Source organism: Calypte anna, unplaced genomic scaffold (genome assembly GCF_003957555.1).
Source record: "Calypte anna isolate BGI_N300 unplaced genomic scaffold, bCalAnn1_v1.p scaffold_131_arrow_ctg1, whole genome shotgun sequence".
Taxonomy (NCBI): Eukaryota; Metazoa; Chordata; class Aves; order Apodiformes; family Trochilidae; genus Calypte; species Calypte anna.
Genome location: NW_022045438.1, coordinates 18900 through 25182, shown reverse-complemented (window position 1 = coordinate 25182; position 6283 = coordinate 18900). Strand labels below are relative to the sequence as shown.

General features: G+C 45.9%; 1 long non-coding RNA gene across 1 annotated transcript; it reads left to right on the top strand.

The window, feature by feature from the left end:
• The first annotated feature begins 1581 nt into the window (after positions 1–1581).
• Positions 1582–3729, top strand: LOC115600196. Its single transcript, XR_003988859.1, has 4 exons — positions 1582–1684; positions 1890–2105; positions 2662–2723; positions 3523–3729. It is a non-coding gene; the product is annotated as an uncharacterized LOC115600196 (long non-coding RNA).
• The last annotated feature ends 2554 nt before the right edge of the window (positions 3730–6283 follow it).

Sequence of the window (6283 nt, the reverse complement as noted above, 5' to 3'; positions counted from 1 at the left end):
AAAGGATTTTTTCCTGAGGGTATTTCTGATGGGAATAGGGCAGGCATCCTGTTGGTGTTGGGCATCTGGGGCAGGGCTGGGCAGAGGGGTCTGGAGTCCTGAGTAACACCTCAGGGGAGAGTGGAGCACATTATTCCCACTTTGGGGACATGGTTTAGTGGTGTTGGTTTCCCAGTTGGACTGGAGGATCCTAGAGGTTTTTTCCAGCCTTACTGATTCTGTGGTTCTGTGATTCTGTCCACACAGTAGGCATTGGCCCAGCTCCAGAGGGAAAGCCATTTATTCCATCAGCTGCTGCACAGGGATGCTTTAATGACATTTTCCACAAACTCTGCTGAAAAGCAAGTTTCCACGCTGGAAAAGATGAAGAAGGAATTAAAGGCCAAGTGTGCTGGTTTAAGAGAACAAGTCTTAAACTGTGAGGCTGAAAAACTAAAGAAAAGGGAGGTAAAGGACACACTTTTTGCAGTGCTGAAGGCTCTATGTTCTGCTGTTCATTTCTGCCTTCTGTCTTTTGGGACCTGCCTGTTCCTCACAAAAGTCAATTTCAGCCACTAAGCTTTCTCTTCTCTATTTTGTGATGTGCAGCAATATTTAAATTTCTTCTGTGTGGCTGTGTTAGGCTAATTAACTGGTCAGAAGACTGATGAGAATGTTAAAGTTTTTTTCTGCAAATTCCACCAGTCCCAGGCAGAGCAAAGATTTAAAAGTTGCTGTACCCATTTTGTTACTTTTTATTTTCTGGAAAACAGGAACCAGTCCTGTTGAGTCATTAGACACTGGTGTGCTGTTTGTCTGTGAACAGTGATGTGCACAGTGCTTTAAAATTCCATTTCTTTCTTCCTCTCAACCCCAGAGCGTTTGAGTGAGGTGAATACCTGCTTGTGTCAGATATAACCACCTTATTCTTCATTTTTCAGTTTCTTGAAGAGGGAAGAGGGGGAAGAACTCCAGGAGTGCTGTCAATGGTTTTCCCCTGGGAAAAACTTTGTATTCCTAGTGCCAAAATCCCAGGTTCCTTTGGGAGATGGTAGTTGGGTGGGTGGCTGGAGGAAAGGAGGGACTGTCCAGATTTATGAGAGTTGTTACTCTAAAATTAACTTGGTATTAATTTCATGTATTAATGTAATTTAATTAATATTAATTTAATGTATTAATTTAATTGTTTGTAGAATGCAGAAACAGACCCAAGAACCATCTCATACAAAGTCCTGCCTTTAGTCACCAGAGTAATATCTGCAGTCAACCTGTGGCTTTTGCATCAAACAGATTGCTTTGAGTTTTGTTAAAAAAATAACATGATTCAGTGTATGCTGGTGTATTGTTCAAAAAATATAATATTATCCATTATAGATAATATATTATTTTTTTATGTATTAGAAAACAGAAATCTCCATGAGCTGCTCCATGAGTTTGGAGGGGCTGACTGCTGGTGGCAGACAAAATTTTCCTACCTACTGAATTCAAGACAGGTCTAACTGTATAATCAAATAAGTTAAAAACAGAATTCATGTCCTTATAACTTTTTTCATGCTTATCTAACCATTTCATTTAATGTCAGAGAGCTGACATTAAAAAGCTGTCTGTGGCAGAAGCTTCACTGGAAGTTGCTACAAGGCGCTGCAGGAACCTGGAGGAAGCCAACCTGGGCTTGGAAAAATAATTGGGAGAGGCTAAATCCAAGGTAGATGAAGTTGTCCCAAAATTCCAGAGCAAACTCCATTCACAAATTGCTTTGAAGCTTTAGTGCTGAGCAGTCCCAAGTCTTGGTAACTCTTGCAGGTTTGACTGCTGTGATACAGGCTCCCCAAAACCCTTCAGGTCAAATGGGTTTGGTCATTCCTAATCTGTTCCTGCCAGAGAGAATTCTTTGTGTCTGAATGTTTCAGAACTGATGAAAAAGAGAAAAGGAAAAGCCAACAGAAAGCTTGGTGGAAGGTGGAAGAACACACGTGGAAGTGGCTGCAAATCCAGTTCACCATTCAGCTCACCTGGGACATCCTGGCACCAGTCTGGTTCTGAACAGAAGTCCAGTAGGAAGCATCCCCAGCTCACCCATAGGAGCAGAACCATTGATGAACAGGATTTCCTCTTCTGCAGTCAGGGTAAACATTTTGAAATCCCATCCTCAGCTACTGCTGAAGAGCATCTGTAAGCAAGGTTGTGCTTTTTAGCCTAAAGTTACAACTCCTTTGAAGGGATTACTCCTGGTGTAACTCCTCCTCATCCCAACACAACATCTAGGTGTGCTAGGGGTGAAAAGTTTGGGTTTTGAGGGCTGTTTCCCAAGAGTGCCCAGAAACCAAAGATGATGCCACAGGATCTTCCTAGCTAAGCTTTAAATTAAATTTTCTTATCTAGGCTGTATGACTATAATAAATAAGTCTGCAATAAATCTCATTTTATACTTCAATGTAGAAGATCCACTGTGTGTAGGAGGCATTTGGGTTTTTATGGGGTTCTCCTGGAGGAGCTGTGAATTTGGTCACTGCTCTCCCTTTAGTCCTGGAGAGAGGGCCCTTCCCTCCACTCTGCTGGTTTATGGCCTCACTTGTTTGGCCCTTGGAGTTTTTGTCTGGTTTTGTGTGGATTGGAAGAAGGTTTTAGAATGTTTTAGGATATTGCACTCCTGTTAATGGGATATTTTCTGGATACAAGCAGGAACTGGATGAGTTCATCTCTGAAGAAGTTGGTAAGAAGAAGATGGTAAGATGAAGAACAAGGTAAGGTGTCATGTTAGAGGTAGGAAAAATAGAACTGCTCCTAACTCTTAAAAAGAACATCTTGAAAGCTGTTTAGTTCCTTGCTAAGCACAGGGGTTTTTTTCTACTCTCTTTACACAGAAACTTTCTGCTTACAAAATGCTCTTTAAGCACTTGCCTGAAAAAAAACAAACCCAAAATCCACAAGAACAAAGAAAAGTGACCCATTTCCTCCCCACAGATACACTTGGCTTCAGCTGAAGTCATCTTTCCCTGGACTTAATCCTCAATCCCAACCAGAAAAGGAGCCCCGCAGAGTTTCATAGCCCTGAGCCATCACTTCTCCAGCACAGGCCCATAACACAAATGCTGTTATTTCTTGGGTTTTGCTGTCCCTTACTCATTGCTTGTGTTTGTAGCTCCTCTGTGTCAGTCTTTTTTTTTTTTTGCATAGGCAAGAAGAGGATAATCAGTGACAAAAGTTACCCTATTTTTTAGAGAAAAATCACTCAGTATTGTTCAGGCAAAGGAGCTGAGTGTTTGTCATCCATGGCATCCAACATGTTCTGTGATGTGAGGCCAGATGTCCCAGGAGGAATTGCACCTATTTTGTAATGATTCCTCCAGAGTCACAGCTTTGCAGTGACTGGTGCTGTTTCAAAGCAGGAAGCCCCTGAGCCCATTTCCTTCTGTTGCTGTCTGCTTTTAATCACAGAGAGTGTTCAGCTCTGGCTTCGTAGCTGTAATGTTCTGACAGTGACCTCTTTGCCCCTCTCTCCTGGAAAAGTAACAGCAGGAATCTTGTCTCTTTTCTCCCTAGACACTGGTGAACTTTAAACTACATCTTTGGGAGCTTATTCCATATCTTGTGATGGATCAGAAGAGATGAAAATATGTTTCTGTCAGTCTGAATAAATGTTATGAGTCTCTTGGATGGATGACAGCCCTGTTGCCCTTCCCTGGTGTTTTTTTGATGCATAGTCCTTTCCCTCTCCCTGTTCCCTTTTCTCTCCTCTCCTCTCCTCTCCTCTCCCATTCCCTTCCCTCCCCTCCCCTCCCCCTTCCCCTTTCCCTCTCCCTCTCCTCTCTCTCCCTCTCCCTCCCTCTCTCCTTTCTTCCCCTTCCTTCCCCCTCTCCTCTCCACTCCCCTCGGCGTCATCGTCTCTCTCTCTCCTTTCCTCCTTTTCCCCTTTCCCATTTTCTCCTTTTGCCTTTCAACCTTTCTCTTTCTCCAGCCCCTTTTCTCCTTCCCCTTTCTCCTTCCCCTTTTTGCTTCCCCTTTCTCCTTCCCCTTTCTGCTTCCTCTTTCTGCTTCACCTTTTCCCTCCCTCTTTCCTCCTTCCCCTTCAGCTCCCATTCCCCCCCTCCCATTCCCCCCCCTCCCTTACCCCCATCCCATTCCCCCCATCTCATTCCCCCCATCCCATTCCCCCATCCCATTCCCCCATCCCATTCCCCCATTCCATTCCCCCATCCCATTCCCCCCATCCCATTCCCCCCATCCCATTCCCCCTTTGCCATTCCCCCTCTGCCCTTCCCACTCTCACATTCCGACTCTCACAATACCCCTCTCCCAGTCCCCCTTTACCCTTCCCCCTCTCCTTTCCACTCCCTTCCCTTCCATTTCCTTTTATTCCCTCCCCTGCCCTCCCCACCCTCTACTTTTTTTTGTAATTTTTGTAAATAAATTGATTTGAATTTTGCTTTTAAAATTTTCAGCAGTCTCTCACCCTTATTTCTTGCTGCTACCAAATCTGCTCCTCTTACCCTTTTTCATTTTCTGCACCCTGCTTTATGAAATGCAATAGAAAAACCCTCATATTTCTGAAGCAAAAGACATGGCTTGCTTTTCAAGAGTGCATAAAGGGCCTTGGCAGTAGAAAGACTGCTCCAGAAATCACTTGGGCACCAGCAATGTGCTCATGTCCTTTGCTGCGTGTCTGGCATGGCTCAGTTTTGAGGGCCAGAGCTCAGCTCCAGTTCCATGGTGTGGGCCAGAGGGTTCATTTTCCTAAGGAAAGCACATGGACAGTGGATTTCTTCCCAGTGCTTTCTGATGCCACTCCAGGTTCAGAGCCTCATTCTAAAAGAGGCTTCATGGCAGCTCTGCTCTCGAGCTGTCACACGTGTCTCCACACCCAGCCCTCTGATCTGCTCCCTTTCCTTCAGGCACAACTCACAGCAGCAAACACTCATCTCACCATCTCCCTTTGGGGATCCAGTCCAAACTTGTGCTGCCTCTGCACAGAATGACTTCTGCAGCCTGACCAGCACACGACAGACACATCCTGCAGAGGGGGACAGGGCTTTCCTATTTGTCAGACAGAAAGAGGAATTGGGATATCCCCAGAGAGAGCAGCTCTTCAAGAAACAGGCAGGGAGCTCTAAGGCACAGACAGCTTTGCCATTCAACTCTCTTATGGAGAAAAGAATTCACTCCGGAATACTTTTGGTGGAAGCATTTGGTCCCTGCAGAGAAATCTCTGGGGCAGTCCTGTTCCCAGCGGGTCCCACAGCCAAGCAGAGAGCATCCATCCCTTGGTGGTCAGCAGCTGGAACAAAGGACCTTACCAACAGGTTTTCCAGTCTATTTGCTAGGTTGTGTTTCCTGTATCTAGGGTGTATCTCTTGATGTCACACCATCCCACACTGTCAGTCCTTCTGAAGTTCAGAGGATATCATTTTATTTCTGCAGACCTCTGCTTAGTGTAAGGTACGGCTAAAAACCAGGTGTGTCCTGGTTTGGGGCAGGATAAAGGTAATTTTCTGTCTTGTACTTTTGCTTTCTTTGCAGCTGCTGCCCACAGACACTGCTGCTGTTGAGAAAGCCAACGCTGCTGCTGCTCCTGCTGCAGACACCACAGCCTCTCCCCCTCAGCACACACAGATACTTGTTGACCCTGGGACTGGGAGAAAAGGAAAACCATGGGAATGAGAAATGAGCCTGTTCCAGGCAGGTGAAGGACAAAGAGGGGATTTTTGCCATGCTCTACCATTGTCCTGTTGTAGCCAGACTGGGGATGTCTGGATTGAAGAGGTGGGTGATGTGGTGGGTGGGAAGTTCACGAGATGATGAGGGTCAAAGTTCCATGAGGGATCCAAAAGTCCTCCTGAAAGGATGTGATGGTTCCTCAGTGTCCAGAAACTCAGTGTCCAAAACTGTTTCCTGTCTTTATCCATGGCACGATCACTTCCCTACTCCTACTGCCACGCTATTCCTGACACAAGTCAGGATGTTGGTGGCCTTCTTGACCACCTGAGCACACAGCTGGCTGATACTCATCTGTCTGTCCACCAGCTCTGACTGAGGCTGATGCTGTGGATGGGATTAAGAAGGGAGTTCCATGGGGACAGGGGCAGGGTTGGCTTCAGTTGAGTGGGATCATGGAATCATGGAATGGGTTGGGTTGGAACTAGATGATCTTGAACCCTTCCAACCCAACCCATTCCATGATTCCATGATTCTGTGACAGAGTCCCAGCCAGTTCCAGGCCTGGGAGTCTCCACAGCCACCACCAGGGCTTTGTGATGCAGGGTCTGGTTCCTGGACACCATTGTCATGAGAGTCTCTGCAGTGACCC